General features: G+C 43.2%; 1 pseudogene across 2 annotated transcripts; it reads right to left on the bottom strand.

The window, feature by feature from the left end:
• Window positions 1–10,749: 10,749 nt before the first annotated feature.
• Window positions 10,750–22,292, bottom strand: LOC148801752 (E3 ubiquitin-protein ligase UPL3 pseudogene; annotated as a pseudogene). Of its 2 annotated transcripts, none has more exons than XR_016084716.1 (4): window positions 18,495–22,292; window positions 12,395–18,412; window positions 12,237–12,283; window positions 10,750–12,108 (listed from the first exon to the last, which is right to left on the bottom strand). The product of XR_016084716.1 is annotated as an E3 ubiquitin-protein ligase UPL3 pseudogene, transcript variant X1 (transcript). The 2 variants fall into 2 exon arrangements; XR_016084717.1 differs by having other exon boundaries at window positions 12,395–18,912; window positions 18,984–22,292.
• Window positions 22,293–24,524: the final 2,232 nt, after the last annotated feature.

Below are 24,524 nucleotides of genomic sequence, written 5' to 3'. Positions count from 1 at the left end.
CTGAAATAATTGAAACTAAGAATATATACATATACATACATATATATATATATATTATGAAATCAAATTTCATTATATTATATATTATATAGCAAAGTTCGGTTAATTCGATTAACCGAATTTCTAATTCTAAAAACTGAAACCAAAACCAAAATTATCGAACAAAAAAATCAAAAACTGAAATTTTTAGTTCAGTTTTTCGGTTTTAACCAAATAATGTACACCCCTACTAATAAACCTGACTCTAACATGACCATATAGAGGTGAGTCAAGTCAAATTTATAGTTTAACTTGACCCACACCCTTAGTAATAAGTCTAACACTAACCTGACCATATAGGGGTGAGTCAAGTCAAATTTATAATTTAACTTGACCCATTGAAATCAATGCACAAAATCAACCACTCTCACTAAGGTTTCAATTTGGATTGGGATTGGAACAATTAAACATAACTCAAAAATATAATATTTAAATTAACTAGGATTAATTGTTTTAACTAGAAATGTCCTATGGCTATTTTATATTCATTTTTTTTTTTATAAAATCTCGGCGTGCTATACAAGTCGAGGGGTAGCACTCCCCCAGAAGTCACTAAAACAAATGCAAACTAAATCAGGAGGTATATTGTCCAGACCAAAATCAATCCATCCATTAGCCGTTGAGAGCGCAGAGTTTGCTAACCAATTTGTAGCATGATTAGCCTCCCTGTAAACATGCTTGTAGTGAATATCTCATTTAACCACTTCTTCAGCTCTAAGCATTCTTGGATGATGTTCCTTAAGCACGACGGAGGATTGGAGAGGAGCTTCAAGCACAAGATAACTAGTTTAGAATCTACCTCGATAATGACGGGGTTGTTGGTGAAGTTTGCCACCAAGTTATGAGCCTCCCATGCCGCTTAAGCCTTTGCCAAATTGATAGTAATAGTCCCTAAAATGTACGCTTTGAAGTCCACAATCTCATCATAGTAATTCCTTGCAATAGCAGTAATAAAGCATCTCCCATTACTAGATCGAGAGGCGTCAAAATTTATCTTAATAATGTTAGTTGGACTTTGAAGCTTTCCAAGCAACAAGTTTCCATGATTTCTGATGTACAAGATAGTTTTCCTTTCAAGCATTTTCATATTCCTTTTGATCATTTAAGGCTTTCTCCAAAGTCAGGAGGAGCACTATTATTACTAAAGATTTTTTGGTTTTGATTCTTCCATATATTTCATAATATAAAAACACACTTCTCTTTGCAATTTGGATTCACGTTTAAATCTTAGCCCTCACTTCATCCGACCATTCCAACAACGAAGAATCAACATCATTAGGATTAACAATGGAACATGGCAACATTCTCCATACTTGTCTAGCAATTTCACGGTTTTTAAAAATAGGTTCAATATCTTTATGTTCACCACAAAATCTGTAAGCTCCATGGACAATAAATCCTTTATTTCTAAGGAAAACTTTTGTAGGGGGCTTCCTTTTGAGGAGAAGGTACATGAAGGTTTTCAATTTCGGGGGACAACTTAAATGCCAAATTTTTGACTTTCAATTCAGGTTATTACTTTCACCCAAGGTTTTTAAAATCGAACTGGACAACGAATTAGTCAGGGGTCCGGTTCCTGGGTCGAACGGTCCAATCATTCGAACTGAACGAATGACCTGTTCTGACAAAAATAAAATAAAAACCAGCCAAACTGTTGAATGGTTCGACCGCCTAGGTCAACGGTTTGCTGACCAAATCGATGGTTTTGGGGGAAATAACGATTCTGGGATAAAACGGAACCGGTCACCTCTGGTTCGGTCTGATCCGGTTTTGAAAATCATGCTTTCATCATTTGTTGATGTACATTTTGTTCTATAGGCTGAGTTGATAGAAAATTTATCATCAGTATTTAATCTCCATATTAGATTGTCTTCCCTTGAGCCCGAGGGAATAAAAATAGATTTGATTTTCTCCCATATATTGCTGGGGACCAAGCTCCTGATTTTACACTCCATCCAAACATTCCTCTCTCTATCTATAACCTCACTCACTAAAAGATCATTATTGTTAATCATATCTTGAGGAATAGTCTCCTCAAGCACCACATCTTTAGCCCATCTATCTTTCCAAAATCTTATTTATTTACCATTTCCCAGCTCCCATCCTATTCCTTTACTAAGGAACTCCCTAGATTTGAGAATTCCTCTCCACACCCAAGAAATGTTCTTTTCTTTCACATCCCAAAAATTATCCTTTTGGAGATGTTTACCCTTTACTACTCTAACCCAGAGGTTCTCTTTTTCTTTTAGAATTTTCTACCCAAGTTTTGCTAGGTTGGCTTCATTAACCCATTGGTGATTTTTTAAACACAACCCTCCCCAGCATTTAAGAGTACAAGCCTTCTTCCAGTCAATTAGGTGGAGGGGTCTCTTATCATTTGACTTCAACCATTAAAATTTTCTTTGATGTTTATCAATTTCCGCAATAATGTTTTGAGTCAATTTAAAGGATCTCATGAGAAACTATGGCATCATTTTGGTAGAGGCATTGAGCAGAGTTATCTTGCTAGCCATTGCAAGGGTATTCCTTTTCCACCTTGCTAGTTTGCAACAAACTTTTTCTTTTAGGCTCATAAATGTTTTCTATGTAACTCGACCATTAATAACCGGAGCACCCAAATAAGTTTATGAGTTTCTTTATATTGGGATTTTAAGATTCTAACCAGGATTTTTTGGAATTTATTTGGAATATTTTTTGAGAATTGTATTATTGACCTAGAGAAATTTGGCGATTGTCCTGAGGCTAGAGCATAATTTGTCAAAATTACCTTAATTTTCAGGCAAGTTGGGATTGTTGCTTTAGCAAAAATAAGACAATCATCAGCAAACTACAGAATTGGAATTTTAGGACTTCCTTTAGCTGCTTTATTAAATCCAATGTTGCTTACACCATTTATTGATTCTTTTTCTCATTTCTTTGCAAGAGGTTCAACACAAAGGAAAAAAATGTACGGAGATAAGGGATCCCCTTGTCTAATTCCCCTAGACGGGTTAAATTCTCTCGTTAGACTGTCATTAATTAGGACTTGATAAGATGCTGACCTAATGCATTCTATAACCCATCCTACCCATTTATTATAAAAACCAAACTTTGTTAGCACTTTTTCAATGAAGATCCATTCAATTCTATGACATGCCTTCTCCATATCTATCTTACAGGCCAGCATACCTGATTTTCCTTTTTTCCTTCTCATAGTATGTATCATTTCATGAGCAACTATGATATTATCATTAATATGTATGTTAGGGACAAATGCACTCTGGTATGGAGATATAATTTTGTCAATGAAGGGCTTTATTCTATTGACCAGCATTTTTGAGATTATTTTGTAAATAACATTACACAAACTTATTGGTTTGTAATTATTAACTATTTTTAGATTTTCATTTTTTGGAATAAGTGCAGAAAAGTTTTATTTAGAATACGACACATTTTCCCTGAATAAAAGAATGCTTTGACAACATGATTAGTCGAATCTTTGATAGTGTTCCAAATTTTTTTAAAAAATAGAGCATTTAACCCATCCGGCTTAGGAGCTTTTAAACCCTTGATTGTTTGAAGAGCTTCATAAATTTCTTTATCAGCCACTTCTCTTATAATTTCTTCCTTTTGCTCTTTAGTGATCCAAGGTTTAATCTCCTCCAGAAACTCCTCATTCCTTCTGATTGGAATCTTTGACAAAACGTTTCTCTAAAAAGGTTGAGATCTATTCTTGATCCTCAATTTTATCTCCTTGATCATCCTTAACTGAGACTATTTGATTTCTTACCTTCCTAATTGTGGCCACTATGTGGAAAAAACTGTTGTTTTTGTCACCCAAGTTGGTCCAATCAATTTAAGCTTTTTTTAGCCCAATATGCTTCTTCCCTTTCCAAAATTTTGTTAAGTTGATTTTGATATGCCCTCTCAAGATTAGAGAGAGTTCTGTTATTACTGTCCTCCATTAACTTCCTTTTCACATCCACAAGGGATTTGAGGATGTCATGTTTTTTCTTAAAGATATTGTCAAAATGGTTTTTGTTCCAATTCCTTAAATTATTAACCACACTATTCTTTTTCTTAATGAACCGTATTGCTCTTGTCCCATCATCTTCAATATTCTAGGCTTGGGAAACAATATCTGTTATCATGGGGTCAAGACACCACATTGATTCAAATCTAAACGATTTTGGGCCATTCATATGAAGCACATCAGTTTGAAGAACAAGGGGAGTATTGGTCAAAAGGTAAAAAAGGAAGATTTTTTAAAATAGAGCAAGGGAATAGTCTTCTCCAATTCTCATTCACTAAAACCCAATCGAGTCGTTCCCAAGTAGTCCTATTTTTTCAAATAAATTGGTTTCCCACCATTTCCATAAGACCACTGTTAGAATAGATTAGAGAAGGGTATTTTGGTCTTTTCCCTTTATGTAAGGTGTTGGTTGTATGTCTCTTCATATGTAGGGGCATTTCAGTCTTTGTAATTTATTTTTTCAAGATTAAGTATATGGATGATTGGGTTAGACGGATAGTCTTCTTAGTTCCACACTTTCTCTCCCTTTCTTCTTCTTCTCATTCTTCTTCTTCTTCTTCTTTTCTCAGTTCAACTGAACACTTACATGGTATCAGAACACCACTAATAGAAGTTGACTGCAACCTTTTCTCTTCTTCTTCTTTCTTTTCCATTTTTTTTGGTGTGGCTGCTGGGTTAGAGAAGAAACCCAGGTCTCTGCGGCAACATCTAGTGCTTTGTGACAGTAGGGTTTCTGTGGCAACATCTAAGGTTTTGTGAAAGTAGGGTTTCTGCGGCAACATTTTTTATGGTGTGAGAAATTTGGGTTAGAGGACTGTGAAGAAACCCAGGTTTCTCGTGACAGTAGACGACTGCAACAGTTCGAGTGAACAATAAAAAAAATTGTGTATGGAATGTTGTCACTATGTGTGACAGTTGTGGTGGTCAAGTAGGTGCAGTGGTTATGGTCTGAGCCATCTAATGAACCGACCGTTTCAAGAGGGATTCTCTGTGTTTTTAAATCTGCCTGTGCGTAGATCAATGGTGTTCAAAGTGGTTGAATGCATGCTAGGGAAAGCTAGTGGTGACTATAAGTGTGTTGGTGTGAAAGTTGAAGAACAGTAGTGCAGTAGCTGAAACTTCTCCTTTTGTGTGTGTGACAGGCAGAACCAGTTTTGTAGAGTGAAATGGCATCAGTGGGTGATTCAAGTGGTGACCAAAAATCGAGTGTGATGATCTCCTCTAACTTTTTAAGTGTCCAAATGACATCCATCAAACTCAATAGTTTAAACAATGTTCTGTGGGCCAAGTTAGTGGAAGTGTTTTTGAAGGCCAAGAAGAAAGTGAAACATGTATGAGAGGAGAAACCGAGTGTTGAATCCCTGGGTTTTAGTGACTGGGAGCAAGAGGATGCTTAGATCATGACGTGGTTGTGAAACAGTATGGAGCCTAAAATTAGTGTTAACTTCATATTTTTATATACAACAAGGGATATATGGGAACATGCCAAGAAACTCTACTTTGAACAAGACAACACCACAAGGGTTTATTAGCTTTATCAAGAATACTTTAGTTTATAGCAGGAAAATTAGACTCTTGAAGAATATTATGCCAGCATGAAAAATCTTTGGAATGAACTTAATGTCTATCATCCCTTAACATTGGACGTTAAAATTCAGCAACAATAAAGGGAACAACTAGATGTTACGCTGTTCTTGGTGGAATTGAAAGTAGAGTATGAACCTATTAGGGCACAAATATTAGGAGGATCTGCTCTCCCTACTCTAGAAGAAGTGTTTTCCCGTCTCAGGTATAGCTTTCTTAGCATCCAAACCTTCACCTTGGATAATTGACTTTGGAGCCTCTGATCACATGACCGGAACTCCAGGTGTGTTTTCCTCCATTTCTCCAACCTTTACATCAAATAATGTTACCCTTGCTAATGGATCTACTTCCCCCATCTACGGTGTTGGTAATGTTACCACTGCATCTCAATCTTTATCTTCTGTCTTATATGTTCCCAAGTTTCCTTTTAATCTTATGTTTGTTAGCAAATTAACCAAATCCCTCAATTGTTCTATCACATTTTACCATTTTTCTTGTATTTTTCAGGATCTAACAACGGGGAAAAAGATTGGTGGAGGGCATGAAGCTGGTGGATTGTATTATCTTGACGATGGAGGCTCTACAATTGCGCTTCAAACCTCCTTAACTCCTCCTTAGTGGCATTGTAGACTTGGCCATCCATCTCTTAAAGCTCTCAAGCTTCTTGATCCATCATTGAGTTGTCTGTCATCTTTGTAGTGTAAGTCGTGTCAGTATGGGAAACACCATCGGGTTTCCTTCAGTCCTAGAGTTGATGTTTGGGGTCCAATTAAAATTGAGTCGTACAATGGTCATAAATATTTTGTTATTTTTGTTGATGACTGTTGCAGAATGACAAGGCTTTATTTAATGAAAGAAAGAAGTGAATTATTTTCCATTTTCCAAAAATTTCACGCTGAAGTGCATACACGATTTGGTGTTTCACTTAAAATTCTTCGTCTGACAATGGTAGAGAGTATTTTCATTCTTCCTTTCAGCAATACCTGGAACAATATGGTATAATTCACCATACCTCTTGTGTTCACACTCCTTAGTAAAATGGGGTGGCTGAGAGAAGGAACAGACAACTACTTGAAACAACTCAGTCTCTTTTTCATCATATGAATGTTCCTAAATGATTCTGAAGTGATGTAGTCCTTATTGCTTGTTTTCTCATTAACCGCATGCCCACGTTCATTCTTGATGGCCATTCTCCATTCTCTATCTTATTTCCTACTTTGTCTCCATATCCCCTGACTCCCAGGATCTTTGGGTATGTGTGCTTTATTCAAAATTTTGGTCATAGTTTAGACAAGTTGGACGCGTGCTCCATTAAATGTATCTCCCTTGGCTACTCTAAGACCTAGAAAGGGTATAAATGTTACAATCCTATTACTCAAAAATCCTTCGTTTGTCCTGATGTTACATTTTTTGAATCAGTGCCATACTTCTCTGGTTCTAATATCTATCCTTTGCCTACGAAGGTTCCTCTTCCTCTTCCGGTTGATGATTCCATTCCGGTGGTTTCCCTTGTGCTTGGGTCTTCCCCTGTCCCAATACAGGAGTGTCCTGAACGACCACCAATTCGTCAAGTGTATACTCATTGACAAAGACCAGCACCTCCACCACCTTCTACTCCGACGGCAGATCCAGCCTCTTCCATAACTGAATTGGCTTTTAATCTTGACCTTTCTATTGCATTGCGGAAAGGTAAACGTAGTTGCACACTTCACCCCATATGCAATTATATTTTTGTATATCACCTTTCCACTAACCATCGTCAGTTTATTACCCTGTTGTCCTTTGTATTCATTCCTAAGGATGTTCAAGAGGCTCTTACATCGTCAGGGTGGCAAAAAGCTATGGAAGAGGAACTCTCTGCTCTTGATCGCAATTAGCTATGGAAGAGGCTCTTACATTCCTTAGGGAAGTTTATCTAGCCAAGGCTGACACTAATGTGCTGCCAAGTAGGTTGGGGTGGCTTGTCTCAGCTGCCAGGGTTAGACCCGAAGCACATGTAGTGTGTGTTTGTTTGAAACACTAAACCCGAAGCACATGTAGTTATGCCCTAGACCTTGGAGATTGGTGGGCAAAATTGAAAAGTTACACATAACCCCTAGACACGATTATGGTACTGTACTTGGTGTTGGATTTGGTTGTCTTTGATATGCCCATCAGTGAGATCCTTTGGGGGTCAAAACCTAGGTATGTCGGGGCAGTCTAAGAATTCACTCGAGTGGGTGATCATAGTGACATGATCAACCCCTTTGTCGGACAAAGTGAATGATCGGAACTGCACTCTCTCTGATGGAAACCAAAACTACCGTCAGTCGATTTCAAACTTGTTTGAGATTTGTTTTTGCAAAATATATTTATATGAATATATATATATATATTATGTTTTAAGAAAATGTTTGCAAAATGTTTTAATTCCTGGGATCCATCTGAGTAGAGAGTGCAACACTGCACCTTGCAGCCTAGGAAGAAATCCTCCCTTGTTGGGCAGTGTTTGATCATTAAGGGTTGAGAGGTTAAGTGTAAGATCATTAAAGTTGTTATACCTGATGGGCTAATCTCACTTAAGACCATTGTCTCTGGGCCTTCATAGGATGGCTAGACTCAAAGACCATTTAGTGTAAATGTTAGGCCCATTAAGAGCCCATACTGATGGACTCAGTGGTTCATTGTGTTTAATAGTGAATTCGGATAGGATTTTTCACAGAAGATGGGATGAACCCACTTGGGTTGGATATTAGTGAGCCACTTGCTTAATGGGCCTAAGGCCCAAGATTGATTGGATTAATCAGGGTCACATGACTGCTTAAAGACATCATGTGACATGGGCAAATATGGGATGGATATAGGCTTAGATCAGCAACAGGATAAGAGGATAACTCTTATCCACTTAAGGAGTCCAGATCCAAATAAAAATTTGGATTAGGAACCTCCTAATTGGATTAGGAGAGTTGATATTTTAAGCTTATAAATAGAGGAGGGCAAACTGCTCCAAAGATCACCTTTCTGCTCTCAGTTTTCTCCCTCTGCTCTTACCACCCAAACCCTAGTTTGTTCTCCATCTAGTGACTAATCTTGATCAGTCTTGGTTTCTAATTTTTGCAAGAAAAATCAGATTTGCATCATGCTCGCATCTCTTGTTCGATCCAAGCTGTTGGACTGCATTGGTGAACCCGGCTTCACCCTAAGCTGTGCCATCTTCAATGGAAGCTGGTTTTGGTATCCTCTTTGGTCGTGAACACCCATTTTGGGAACTACACATGTGGAATCTGTTTCAGGTATTCTTCTCCCTTTCTTTTGGTTTCAGATTTTGTCTGATTCGGTGCAAGAACGATCATTGAAAAATGTAGTTTTTCTAAACAAAAGGATATATGAGAATGCTACCATGATTGTAAACAAAGAGAGAAGAATCGGAGTTAGAGGCCATAAAAACCGAACTCAACCAATGTGGAGCTTAACTTAGAGAACCAAGCACAGGGTGCTTGTTTCAAACCATAGAGAGCCTTCTGTAGCATACAAACATGAGAGGGGTATTGCAAATCCTCAAAGCCTTGAGGTTGGCACATATAAACAATTTCATGTAAATCACCATGCAAGAAAGCATTGTTGACATCAAGTTTCCGAATCCGCCACCCCCTATTTAGAGCAATTCAATGATAGTTTTGATAGTGGCCGGTTTTACAACCGGGCCAAAGGTATCCCCGACATCAATACCTGGTTGTTGAGAGAACTCCTGAGTGACCAACCTCGCTTTGTAACGTTGAATGGTGCCATTAGAATTTTGTTTAATTCAAAAAATCCACTTGGAGCCAATACCATTCATGCGAAACTCGTAGGATACAAGAGTCCAAGTACCGTTTGCCATGAGGGCATCAAACTCTTCACACATAGCTATGTGGCACTTGAGATGAGCTAATCGAATTGCCTTATATACCCTCCCATCGTTGTTATTCTATTCAATGTTTAGGAACTGAACCAAGCCCTAAATTATTCAGCAGCTAAAAATAAATAAAACCGTAGGTAAAAGAAAACAAACTAAGATGATGGAAGGTGACATAAGGATCGTGTAACCCGAAACAGTTAAAAAGCTATCGCCTGCAAGATCACCCTATGGTGTATGGGTGGACAGGACCTCTAGCCTTGTAGCAGTTATGAGTGTAGTACGACCTCCCGGAGTGAGGTGGGCAGGGGATCCTGTTGGCGGAGAGAGCTCCATAGGAAACCAGCTTTCCTCTTGAAATGTTGGCAGCGATGGCGTCTTTCAGTTCATTTGTGCAACCAGATGAGTATTACCACACCAACCAACATCGCAGTCATGCATTAACCCACACAACAACCAAACATGTTCAACTGGAAATCAGTCACCTCAGCTTCACCTATAGTGCATCCTATTATAGGTCATTTTTACTATGTTGATTTCAGCCATGTAAGTAAAGAAAACAGCTCTCAGTATGCTACTGCGAGGATCCAGCAACATTTGTTCAGATCATTGATAACAGTAAAGCAAGGCAATTGAAGTCTCTTAAGAACTTTATGCATAATATAGCAGATGCTTCCATAATGCCCAGAATATGCAATCAATAATCAATTCCCATGTGCTACATGAACTCGTATAAAAATGACTGGTATAACTTTTCTCCCATATTAATAACTTCATGTTTTGGTGATTTACATGTTACCAAATTAGCCAAAATTTGAGAAGGAATTAGAAGTGGAAATTTTTACCTCCTATGTTAGCTAGCTACAATTCTACAGACAAGTTCAGCAAATGTGTACAGCTACACAACTCACGGCATTATCAAGATTCATCAGCTCAGCTAAAACCAGACATTTTTCCAATAATTGAGCAATAAGCAAACCGTTTTTTGTCAGTACATGCAAGATACTATTACATTTGAATAATTGTATGAAATATACAAGGAGAATAAAAAAAGGAGCTAAACATGGGTTGAGCACACAATCAAGAGTCGAGATAGCCACAGTACATTCCATCCTGCATATGTATATGTGTGCATACAATGATGTGGATATTACAGTTATGGGAAACAAAACATCAAGTATAAGTTCAACACCCAGAATACTTAACGATTATCTGGATATTTGAGTTACTATGGTCATACCTCAGAGCTAGAATCCTCGTGGGCAGGTTTCATTTGGGCATCTTTGTCTGAAGCTGCTCTTCTGCGTGCAGCATTTCTTGTTTGAGGTCCTCTTGTCTCATCTGGAGGAGATTTCAGAACAGCTTTGCCCTTTCCATTTGAAGAGCTTGCATTACTATCTCGAGCCTGGTCCTTCCTAGATGCACCTCCAATAGTCACCGATGATGGTGGAATGGCGACGAGTGGAAGATGGTGTAGATGGTGATGGTGATGAAGCACCAGCTCCTGCAAGTGTTGTACCAGGCTCAGAATTTCCTGAAGATGCCAAGGGTTTCTGTGCAGGTTCACCTCGCTGAACTCTTGGCCAAAGAAATTCTTCTACAGCAGCTAAACTTGCAAGGGGATCAATCAACACAATGTTTGACGAATAATCACGAAGAGATTTGTCTCCTTGAGCTCTACAAAGACGTAACTTGAATGGCTGAGCCAATGCCCTCAGCCCTGATGAGAGACGTGCACTTCCACTGGATGACCTAGAGGAATGGCTCGGTACAACTGGAAAACGCTCCAAAGAAGACAGGGAATTTTGAAGCTTCTGAACCAAGACAGTCATAGGAGTTCCATTCCCTTCATTAACACCAGCAGGAAGAGCAAAAGAAATAAAAGACTTGAATCTTTTAAGTGCTTGTTGTCGAAACCTAGGCAAATTAGCTTCTGATATTCTCTCCTTGAAAAAGGTTACACAAGAAAAGTAGTTCAGCAAAGCTGCAACAACTCCACTACCAATGAACTCAAATGTGGAAACACCATCTCCTTTACTCAGTTCTGCTAGCATCTCAGATATCACTCCAATCAAGTGTTCCTCTGTATTTGCTGAAAGGTCAGCTAGACGAGGGCCAGAAGCCTTTAATTTACCCATTGATTTAGTCTTTTGATCATCAAAACAAGCATTCAACTTCGAACATAGGTTTTTCAAGCATAGAAGGTCATCAGTTACACCGACTTCAGCTGCCTTGCTATCTGCCGAAAAATATTTATCTTTAAAAGCTTCGAAGCTAGAATTAACAGTTGGGATTTCTACTGATGCTGGCGGTGAACCAACACTGCCAGGTGTAACACTTTATGATTCTTCCAAGGGATTTACATCTGCATTTGAATAACCACTGCGTTCGTGATGATGTTCCAGGTACATAATCATTATCTTTTTCACAAAAGATGATTGGACAATAGCTGTATTTTGAAGAATCAATTGATAACCACCCCTCTCTCACAAACATCTTGGAAAATGTTTCAGGAAGCTTTTCCATAAGAATCTCTGCTATCTGAAGGGCAGGAATCAATACTTGTGGATCTTTCCACGCTAAAACACCAGCTAAGAAACTGGGAGATCAAACAATAGATAACCAAAAAATAAACTTCTTAAATATGCATGACAAAAAAATTACAAACTGAATAATATTTGCACAAAGCATAAATCAATGCAAGAAAGAGTAAAATAATGCAAGTACCTTGATATGTTTGTTACACTCGGTAAAGACTGAATCATATCTGCTACCTGTGCTAAAATGCATCAATTTTCCAATAACCAACAAACATTTGTGGCGAACTGGACCATTCATACTAGATCCATGGATCTGCTCAGCAAAAGGGGAGTAAAGCAACTAACCTGTATCAGAACAGGAAGAAGATCATTCCAAATTGCTGCAGGAGCTCAGGTCCAAATGGTTGGGGTCCGTTTAGGAGAAGTTTTGGTAACGGGTATCATTTTGGTTAGTGATGGAGGGTGATTTGACCCGGCCTCCTAACTAAGGGACACGTGGATATGACTCGATATAAGTGACAGCTCAGCGTGACAGTCGGGCCACAACTCGGTGTAACGAGCTCGCTGAAACTCCAGTAGAACAGCTCGCCACAAGACAGCTCACTACAATTCGCTACAGAACGGCTTGCTACAAGGCAGCTCGCTATTGGAGATCGCTACGAGGGAGCTCGCTACTGAGTAACCTGGAGCCTTTGGGAAACTTCTTATCCGACAAGACCGTGCTTTTCAGACTACTCCCACATCTCTTGTTCGGTGGCGCAACACCTGCCAATCCAGATGACTGTGCCCATGTCTCATGTCAGGCGGCGGCGTCGTACACGTCAGCTCTGCATAACGTCTCTCAGGTGATAGGACTGTACCCTGTGACAGATACCTACGCCAATCAAATCAGCCTGACGAATAACGGCTGTAGCAGAGAATCAAAGGCGGTTACACTCGATTTGGCAGTGCATTAATATATAAGGTCTCCGACCCCCAAGAAAAAAGGTAATTGAATTTTTGGTAATCGAGTAGTGCGCATCTCCACTCTTAGCTCGTCATTACTCTCTAAGCTTTTCGCTAAGTTCTAACTTAAGCATCGGAGTGTTCCTACCGGGCGAGCTCCCCGGGAATCCTTCATCTTCTCCTTCTCAAGTGTTGTTCGTTGCAAGATAGGAGTGAGGCCCCTGCCAGCTAGGAGTGACCAAATCGTGCTACATCATTTGGTGTCGTCTGTGGGAACCGCTTCAAAAAAGCCTTCCACCAAAACTTTGCAAACTTCAGTTCTCATGGCTTCCTCCAGCAACGCAGGATGCAGTGTAGAAATGAACACCACTGGGGAGCAACTCCAGGTCCCAACGGTGAGTATTGGACAGTTCACCATCCCACTCTCCGCGGATGGGGCTCCCATTCTGAACATGCCTCAGACAATGGCACCCGTGAATGCTCCACTCCCTTTCATGGTTGGAAAAACCTTCACTGAACCCTCCCTTGTTCCTCCCGTGACCGCCCAAAACCAGCTTGAAGACCTGGTGCAGTGCATGCGAGCCATGCAAGCTCAGAAGCAACAGGTTCAGCAATTTCAATTATATCAGCAGCAAGTGCTGCACCAAGTTTCTTAGCATCACTATCAGCAGCAGTTTCCTCCGCTGCCTTAGACCCAGCAGCCCCTTCCTCCTCAACATCTGGTCGTGCAACAAGTCCGGCCTCGCTATCAGAATGAGCATCCTTCTCACCGGGGAGCGAGTTGCACCCACAGAAGAGACCGTCTCTGTCCCGACTTCGACAGAGGACCCAGCTCGAACACTCCAGATCAGCGCTTCAATCGAGGAGCCTCTACCATCCCAACTAGTAAGTTTTTTACTTGAAAATTTAGATGTTTTTGCATGGTCCGCGGCAGAGATGCCCAGCATAGACCCTAGCATCATCACTCACAAGCTAAATACTGATCTTGTAGTTAGGCCCGTTAGACAAAAGAAATGCAACTTAGCCCCGAAGCTCTGGAGAGCAGTTGACAAGGAGGTCGGGAAGCTCATCGCAGCCGACTTTATCAGGGAAGTCCATTACCCAAGCTGGGTGGCCAACCCCGTTCTGGTAAAAAAGGGTAACGGTAAATGGCGCATGTGCGTCGAATATACCGACCTGAACCGAGCTTGCCCAAAGAACCGCTTCCCACTCCCCATGATCAATCGTCTGGTGGACGCGACCTCAGGGCATGAGTTGCTGAGTTTCTTAGACGCCTATGCGGGCTATAACCATATCAGGATGGACCCTACTGACGAAGAAAAGACAATCATCATAACTGAGCTCAGCCTGTACTGCTACAAGGTAATGCCCTTCGGACTGAAAAATGTCAGGGCAACATTCCAAAGACTTGTAAATAAATTATTTTAGCCCCTAATTGGTAGAAAAGTAGAATGTTATATAGACGACATGGTCGTCAAGACTTAGTTTTCAAATGATTTAATACAGGACTTGCATTCTGTTTTTGAAATTCTGCGTAAGTTCAACATGAAACTAAATCAAAACAAGTATGTCTTCGGTGTCACCTTGGGTAAATTCCTAGGGTACATCGTCAATCGGCGTGGCATTGAGGCCAACTCGGAAAAAATTAAGGCCATCCTAGATATGAGACCACCTCGGAAATTGAAGGAGGTTCAGAGGCTAAATGGCCGCATAGTCGCTCTGAGCCGCTTCATGTCCAAATCAGCAGATCGCTGCCTACCTTTCTTTAAGGCAATTAAAAGAAAAGGCTTTGAATGGACCGAAGAATGCTAGCTCACATTCGATGAGCTCAAAAAGTACCTCGCCAGCATCCCGGTCTTAACCCGACCCGAGGAGGGTGATGTTTTGGAGTTGTACCTCTTGCAAGTGACGAGGTGGTCAGCTCGATACTAATAAGAGAGGTAGATAGAGTCCAACAACCTATCTACTATGTTAGCAAAGTGTTGCAGGGAGCAGAGACGAGATATCCAGAGATGGAAAAGTTGGCGTATGCTCTAATTATTGCAGCTCGGAAACTTCGCCCATATTTTCAAGCTCATATTGTCATCGTCCTCACCAACAAGCCTCTGAGGCAAGTCCTACTCAAGCCCGAGGTCTCTGGTAGGTTGACGAAGTGGGCCATCGAAATCAGCGAGTACGACCTCCAATACAAGCCGTGAACTGCTATCAAGGCCCAAACTTTAGCCGACTTTGTCGCGAAATGTACTTTCAGCACCGAAGTCCCCAGGTCGGTCGAGCCCGAGGTTCCCAAGCCGGTTGAGCTCGAGCACCGTGAAGTAGCAACCAGTGTGGTTTCTCTCCTAGTTAGATCAAACTCGAGCTGGGATAAGGAACCCTGGATCCTTCACGTAGATGGCTTGTCCAACCAACAAGGCAGCAGAGCTGGAATCGTTCTGTATGGGCCAAGTGAGGTGAAACTGGAGTATGCGTTGTGCTTTGAGTTCGCAACGTCCAACAATGAAGCGGAATACGAGGCGTTACTAGCCGGGCTGGCTCTAGTAAACGAAGTGAAAGCCAAACACATCATCGTTTGCAGTGATTCCCAACTCGTGGTCAACCAAGTTACAGGTGAATACGAAGCCCGCGAGCCAACCATGATCACCTACTTAACTAAAGTAAGAGAGGTTCTACTCAACTTCTAGTCACACTTCATCAAGCAAATCCTGAGATCAAAGAACACTGAGGCCGACGTCCTGTCCCGGTTAGCCAACACTAGTGATAATACCATGAGGATCGTGTACATAGAGAACTTGTCTCGACCTAGCATTCTCAGGGGGTAGAGGAGGTCGCTCCTGTCGTTCAAGCAGAGTCGAACGACTTACAGATCGCAATGCCGCCAAAAGAGTAGAGCATCAGGCGGCCAAATACGTCATAATAGACGAACGACTGTACCAAAGATCTTACACGCTCCCCTATCTGCGCTGCTTGCGACCTTCCAAAGCCGAGCTCGTGCTCCACAACACTCATGAGGGCCTGTGCGATGGACACTTCGGGGGCAGGGCTCTCACCCAGAAAGTGCTACGATAGGGATACTACTAGCCAACAATGAAGACAAATGAGATCGAGCTCGTCAGAAGATGTGACAAGTGTCAGAAGCACACCAACATCCACCACCAGCCTGCCGTCGACCTGAAGTATCTCACCAACCCGTGGCCTTTCGCACAATGGGGATCGATATACTTGGATCATTTCCGCTAGCGACAGGGCAGAGGAGGTTCTTAGTAGTGCCAGTTGATTATTTTACCAAGTGGGTAGAAGTCGAACCTCTCACGACGATCACAACATGGAATGTGTAGAACTTCTTTTCGAAGAGTATAGTGTGCCATTCCGGACTACCCCAAGTACTAATCTTTGACAACGATAAGCAGTTTGAGGATATTAAATTCCAGAACTGGTGTAAAGATATGGGGATTCAACAAAATTTCACCTCGGTAGCACACCCTCAAGCAAACGGTCAGGCGGAAGCCACGAACAGACTCATTCTCCACGGACTGAAGGCACGTCTCGATCGAGCTAAGGGACTCTGGGTAGACGAGCTACCCAATGTACTATAGGCTTATCGGACCACGGTAAATACCACAACAGGCGAGACTCCCTTCAACCTCACTTATGGCACTGAAACAGTCATCCCAACCGAGATCGAAGTTCTCACGCTACATCTGAAAGTGTATGATGACAAGGCAAATGAAGATGAGCTACGCACCAACCTCGACCTACTCGACGAAGTACGGGACCTCGCATACATTAGGACCGTGGCCTACCAGCAGAGAGTAGCTCGATACTATAATGCTAGGGTCAAGAAGCGGAACCTCCGCGTTAATGACCTGTTCCTTCGTAAAGTTATGGTGCCTGAACTCGGTGTTGGTAAACTCGGGCCAAATTGGGAAGGACCCTACCGAGTAAAGCAGGTGCCCGGGGAAGGAATGTATGAGCTCGAAACCCTAGAAGGGAAACAAGTACCTTGGGCATGGAATATTGTCAACTTAAGGCAGTATTACCTGTAATCGCCAGGCTAAGTGGACTGTAGTCGCTCCCAAAGTGTAAGGGCCAATACGCCGAGATAACAAAAGACCTCAGCACTATAAGACCCATTCGCCTCTTCGGCATGGGTGAACTCCAAAAGAGGGGTGGACTGTAGTCGCTCCTAGAGCCTAAGGGCCAAAATGCCGAGCTAACAAAGACCTCGGCACTATAAGACCCAATCGCCTCTATGGCATGGGCTAGCTCTAGGAGAGTGGACCATAAGTCACTCCCCCGGCCTAAGAGCTAAAACACTGGGCTAACGAAGACCTCGGCACCGTATAAGGCCTAATTGCTTCATCGGCATAGGCTAAGTATTAATACCAAAGGCACAGGCAGCTCGGGTGTGAATCCTATGATGCATAGCCCACCCCGATATACAAGTTGGACCCGCTAGAGACAACCGAGTTCAACTTAAGTAACCTAGGTGCATACAGGACGGGCATATGCTCACTGTGTTGATCACCTCGGTGTACATTATAAAATCCCCCCTACTAACTACGGGGAGATAGCTCGGAGTAATGATAGTTGAGAAACCCCACTTCGTGTGCTTAGATCTAGCAAGTCAAGTGAAATAGTCACTTCGGCAAAAGAGCAAATAGCACAACACTTAATAGAAAAAAGGAACATTTTCATTACTAAAAAAGAAACCGGGCCTAACTGCCTGGGAGAGTACATCAATAAAGTAGAAAGAAAAGAGAGAGAATTGGGCTCAGCCGCCCGGGAGCAACCACTTCAAGAGAATCATTTTTCAGAAGAAAAAAAAGAGAGCAACCAGCCTCAAGGCCCCACCTCCTCTACGTCCTCGTCACTCTCCTCCAGGGAGTTGGGATCCTCCTCCTCCGCAGCGTCCACCATCTCTGGGGCAAGGTCCCTCATTGTTATGCCCTCAAGGTTAAGGCCGGAGAACTTCTTCCGGACCAGCCACCGACAAAGCTTGAACCCCGAGCGGTAGGACTTAGAGCCGTATTCGACCTGGAGGTCGTGGAACTGCTGGGACTCTTTGAAGTCCTCCACCGCCTTAGCCCGCTCTGCCTCCACCACAGCGTCGAAGTTGCGGGTCCTCTCATGGAGCGTGGACTCCGAGCTCTGGATCTGCTGGCGAAGAAGCTCCCTCTCCGCCGCCACCCTCGAAGACTCATCCTTGTAATGGGTGCTCTCCTCAAACAGTCGGGAGATCTGTGCTTCCTGGTCCCTAACGAGCAGCTCCTAGGCCTCGCTCCCCTTCTGAACCTAGAGAAATTTCTCCCAGGCTTGGTCGAGCTCGCGTTGGAGGCTTTGCACGTTTGACCTCTGATTGACGACGTCCTGGGAGTGAATAGTAGTCTAGCAGGCCATGGCGTGGATGGCGGAGTTCAGCTGCCAATAGAAAGCCAAAGTAAGTAAGGAGGAAGAGAGAAAAGAGAAGGGAGGGAGAAAAAGGGAAGAAGCAGGCACTTACCACCATGCAGTGAGTCGAGGCCAGCTTGGCGAGCTCCCTATGGTGCATCCCGGCCTAGCTCGTGACCTCATCATGAGTGATCGCCCGCCGGCTCCTCCGCGAGGCCACGAGGAAGTTGGTGACGCTTTCATCCCTCCCCTCGGTAGGAAACTATGGGAAGATGGTGGGGTCGGACTGCGCGGCTGAAGGGTACTGCTCTTGGGGTGGGACCTCTTCTTCTTCGCTGCCTCCTGCGGCTACTCCCTCAAAGGGTACAGGTGGGACCTCCGGCGGTGGAACAAAAGCAGGGTCTAAAACCTCGATCTCGGCGGCCCCAAAAGTGGACGCCTGGTCGGGGTGCGGTCGGGGCGCGACCTCTTCGCCCTACGCTTCTAGTTGCTCGACAAAAGGTGACGTACATCCACACCAGACATGTTGGCTGCAAGAATCACAAGGCATTAGTCCAGCATGGAAAAAAAAAAAAGAAAAGGCGACCTAAGGGTGACCTACCGGGGCTCAAGCCAGCATGCACGAGCTTGTCCTCAGCCAAGTAGTCCTAACAGAGGAAACCTACCCTCGCCCAAGACTGCAATGTTTCCCGAATTTTTGGGTTTAGCTCAATGCCCGGATCCTGAACGGCGGCCCTCCAATGGGTCGGAAAGGGTCACCCCTCGGGGTTGCGAACTACAAAATAACCTTGCTTCCAGGTTGGGATACTGTTTGGCAGATCGTGGAGGAGCTTGAAGCCAAGACGAGGGGATAGGTAATACAAGCGCCTCTCTGGAGGGGCTCCGGGGGAGGCATTCTTAATTGAAATGATAGTGGCAAAGATGTTAAGGGAAAGAGGAAGACAGTACTCGAAAAACAGAGAAATTGTCCCAACCACATTCCAGATTGAATTCGGATGGAGTTGGTCTATGGTGACATTAAAATGGGTGAGAACCTCCACTATCAAAGGATGTAGAGAGAGTCGGAGACCAGCCACGAGCTGCTCCTCGAAGACCACGATCTCGTTGTGGCTGTGTCCCCAGGGACAGTTACTGGATAGGAGGCTGTAGATGAGATCCCTGGGAAGGTTATAGTAAGAGACTAGGGTCCGAAGCCTCTCCATTGACATGGAGGAAGGGCCAAAACTATCAGGCTCCCGACCCCGGGAAGTGGAAGCCGAGTTACCGAAGGCCTCACGGACTTTCGGAGCCTGCCCTTCAGGGAACCCCCAAGCTCCCCCGAGCTCGAGGGGACCTCGCCTTGATTACCATCTTGGGAAAAGCCACCATAGTACGAATACCCAGACATTGTTTGGACAGAATAGAGGACTCACCAGAAAAGTGAACCGAGATAGCGACGAAAACGGAGGAAGCTCGAGAAAACAAGGCGAAGGCGCGACCTCAAATTGATAGCAAGGCAAGTTAGCGTAAAGAAAATGAGGCCTGTGGCCCTCCTATTTATAGCCACTGTGCCCAAAAAACCAACGGTCTCTATCAAAGCGGATCCAACGGCTTGTAATAAAGTCGGTTGCATGTCCTCTGAGACTGAAATAAAGCTGACTACACGTCTTTCGAAACTAAAGGCAGTTTGGCACGTTTTTTGGCACCCAAGAAATCTAGAAGTCGCCTGACATCCGCGCGTATACATCATGCGATCAATCAACCTAGTTTAAATTATGGGTCAAATCCACCCATCGCTTCATGAACTCCCTGAGCTAGGGTAAGACCCTTAGCCCGAGGAGTGGGGGGCAATTGATAGAGGGTGATTTGACCTAACCTCCTAACTAAGGGGCACATGGATATGACTCGACGTAACTGACAGCTCAGTGTGACAGCCTGGCCACAACTCGGCGTAGTGAGCTCGCTGAAACACTAGCATAACAGCTCGCCACGAGACAGCTCACTACAAAACGGCTTGCTGCAAGGCAGCAAGCTCCCCTCGAGCTCGAGGGGACCTCGCCTTGATTACCATATCGGGAAAAGCCACCGTAGTACGGATACCCAGACATTGTTTGGACAAAATAGAGGACTCACCAGAAAAGTGAACTGAGAAAGCGGCGAAAATGGAGGGAGCTCGAGCAAACAAGGCGAAGGTGCGACCTCAAATTGATAGCAAGGCAAGTTGGCGTAAAGAAAATGAGGCCTGGGGCCCTCCTATTTATAGCCACTGTGCCCAAAAAACCAATGGTCTCTATCAAAGCGGATCCAACAGCTTGCCACGAGACAGCTCGCTACAGAACGGCTTGCTGCAAGGCAGCTCGCTATTAGAGCTCGCTATGAGGGAGCTCGCTACTGAGTAACCCGGAGCCTTCGGGAAACTTCTTATCCGACAAGACCGTGCTTGTCAGACTGCTCCCACGTCTCTTGTCTGGCGGCGCAGCACCTGCCAATCCAGAGGACTATGCCCACGTCTCACGTCAGGCGGCATCGTCGTGCACGCCAGCTTTGCACAACGTCTCTCAGGTGACAGGACCGTACCCTGCAACAGATGCCTACGCCAATCAAATCAGCCTGACGAATAACAACTATAACAGAGAATCAAAGGCGGTTACACTTGATTTGGCAGCGCATTAATATATAAGGGCTCCAACCCCAAAGAAAAAAGGTAATTGAATTTTTGGTAATCGAGTAGTGTGCATCTCCACTCTTAGCAAGTCATTACTCTTTAAGTTTTTCGCTAAGTTCTAACTTAAGCATCGAAGTGTTCCCGCCGGGCGAGCTCCCCGAAAATCTTTCATCTTCTCCTTCTCAGGTGTTGTACGTTGCCAGTTAAGAGCGAGGCCCCTGCCGGATAGGAGTGAGCAGATCTACATCAGCTACCATATTCTGACATGTAGACAACTCTCGGCATCCAAGAGCGACTGGGATTCTTAGCCTTTGCCATGTCGATGACATTCTACACCTGCGGAGAGGCGATGCCAGTGTTCCTGCATGAGACAGCTTATAACGCATATCGTCCTCAATCTCAGTCTCTAGAAAACAGGGGTAGAGGGGATGATCTTATCTACCGCTCTGAGGGGACGGTGACGATACGGAGGGAGAGAGAAAAACAAGGGGATTAAGGGATGAAAAGAAAGAAAAATCTGGATACGTGTCTGTCATGCAATAGGTATACGTACGAACTGCTTGAGACAAAAAGGAAAAATGGTGAATGAGGCACACATTTGTGAGAGACGGGGAGAGATGTTCACAGTGTTGAACATTAAGATTCCATTTAGCGAAAAGGGCTACTATAGAATAAAGAAAAAATCTCGAAAAAAAATCTTAACAATATAGAATAAAGAAAAAATAATTTATATATAAACAGGTGTTAGTAAAGAAGATTATTTATTGGAAAAAGAAAAAACTGCATCCTATTTCTTCTCATTTTCCTCAGAATCAGAACCATAAGCACCATTGAAACAACTACAATTCTTCTCATTTTCCTCAGAACCAGAACCATAAGCACCAGCTCGACTTTTCCTATCAATTGCAGATTTTGCCTCTTCAGTGGATTTGGAGTCCAAAATTGCCTTGTAGCCCTTGTAGATGTGATTATCTGGTGAGTGAGTTTTGTTTCCCCCACCTTGAAAGTATTCATTAACACAATTTGCATTATTCACCCACATAAGCTAACAAAGAATGGTCTATAACGATGGTAACACAAGGATGAACAAATAGACACACAGAAGTTGGAAAACTGGTGGGTGAACTCAAACTGCCTAGCTTCAAATTCATGAATGAAAAAACTTGAATCAACTCAGTGACATGGATGTAAACAGATAAGATGAGGTAAAATCTGAAACAGAAAAAAATCATAATTTGCACTCAAATCATATGCACTCTCATATTTTTACATCAGTGCGATTAAAATTGCATTGCAAACGGCTGCACGCGCTAGCAGCAGGCAAGAAAACGGCTGCGCGCTAACGCGCAACCGCTTTCGCGCTAGCGGTTGCCTGTTGCAACTAGACCTGTTCATGGGCCGGGTAGCCTGACGGCCCGACCCGCACCCCGGCCGGGCTTGGTCATATAATTAGGCCCGCGGGCCTGACCTCGGGCTTAACACAGTAAGCCCGACTGTGTTTCGGGTCGGGCTCGGGATTTGTCAAAAAAGCCCGGCCCGAGCCCGGCCTGGCCCAATTCAGTATTATATATTTTATAAAATATATAATATGTATTTTATATATTATATAAAATATATAAATAATATAATATTTATTAAAATATATATATATATATTTTATTCTTTTCTTTATAATTTCAATCTATCTCTCTCTTTATTCAGCTACTTCAACATTAATAATAATAATAATATAGGCTAAATTTCGGGCCCGGGCCCAGGCTCGGGCTTCGGGCTTTTTATGAGGGTCGGGCTCGGGCCCAAATTGTAGGCCCGATGATCGGGCCGGGCTCGAGCTCGGGCCTTAAAAAAATTTGTTAATACACTGTAAAAGCCCGGCCCGAACCCGGCCCGGCCCGGCCCATGAACAGGTCTAGTTGCAACGGCATTCGCGCGTCAGCGCTCACCCGTTGCTTGCTGGCTGCGCGCTAACCTGCAACGGCTTTCGCGCCAGCGCTCAATATCCTTTCGCTTTATAAGATGTCCTATGGCTCTTTCATATTCAATTTTACATAATGAGACAACCCCCCGGGCCCCCACCCCCAATAAGGGTGTCAATGGACCAACCCACGTGAAGCATGTCTATATCAAAAAGTGACCATCGTGCAGCATGCCTATATCAAAAAATGGCCGTCGTGCAGCATGCCTATATCCAAAAATGACCCACAACAATGGGCGCGCCTCACCCGTACCTCACAGTCACATCTCACGTTATATTAGAAACATTTCAGATGTTCTGATGTGCGGCCAGGACATATTATCAAATCAATGTGAGATGCGTTGTGTGAATAGCAGATGCAAACTCCTACTAACAATGAAAGTTGAGCAAATGGCAAGACTGGCACATGCAAATTGGGTGGGGCACTTCCCCACCCGAGACCAGTTTGGACATGTGGCAAAGGTTCCTTGTCGCATTGTGATTAGTTACTATTACGGGTTGAAAACCCCGGGCAGGACCCACAGACTACGAATCGGATCAAACCTGCGTCCGAACCAGATAACCACTTACCGACCACATCAAGATAACCCGAGATCCATTGGACACGGACGACCCATCCAATGATCCAGATGCATTACACATCTGGCCTAGTAAGCAATAAGTCATCAACATAAACAAGTAGAGAGAATGCCACCATGATTGTAAATAAAGAGAGAAGAATCGGAGTTAGAGGCCATAAAAATCAAACTCAACCAATGTGGAGTTTAACTTACAGAACCAAACACGAGGTGCTTGTTTCAAACCATAGAGAGCCTTCTGTAGCATACAAACATTGGAGGGGTATTGCGAATCCTCAAAGCCTTGAGGTTGGCACATATAAATAGTTTCATGTAAATCACCATGCAAGAAAGCATTGTTGACATCAAGTTGCCGAATCCACCACCCCCTATTTAAAGCAATTCAATGATAGTTTTGATAGTGGCCGGTTTTACAAAGGGGCCGAAGGTATCCCCGACATTAATGTTGTTAGACAGTGTATGCCCGTAGCTCCAATCAAATTGATGTACATATACATTTATTATAAATGAATAAAAGTACATAATTGATTCATATTATATTTGGTGTGCTTCTATGTAATTACTCTTAAATTGGACACTTATGAGACTCATGTTAGTTTAGAATGTTCTTAGCCGTTGGATAGACTTGAGGAAGTTTATCTAGCCAAGGATGACACTAATGTGCTGCCAAGTAGGTTGGGGTGGCTTGTTTCAGCTGTCAGGGTTTAACTCGAAGCACATGTAGTGTGTGTTTGTTTGAAACACTGAAACCAAACCATTTTCCAATTATGCCCTAGACCTTGGAGATTGGTGGGAAAAATTGGAAAGCTACAACATAACCCCTAGACACGATTATGGTACTGCACTTGTGAAGGGAATGAGAGATCCATCCTATGGACGCCCAAAGATTGCGGAATAAGGGGCAAATTTCAAAAATTTTTCTCTCCCTTCAATTGGGAATCATAT

Source organism: Nelumbo nucifera, chromosome 3 (assembly GCF_055504915.1).
Source record: "Nelumbo nucifera cultivar China Antique chromosome 3, China Antique-T2T, whole genome shotgun sequence".
NCBI lineage: Eukaryota > Viridiplantae > Streptophyta > Magnoliopsida > Proteales > Nelumbonaceae > Nelumbo > Nelumbo nucifera.
Note: the sequence above shows the minus strand (reverse complement) of the source record. Positions and strands in the feature narration are given on the sequence as shown.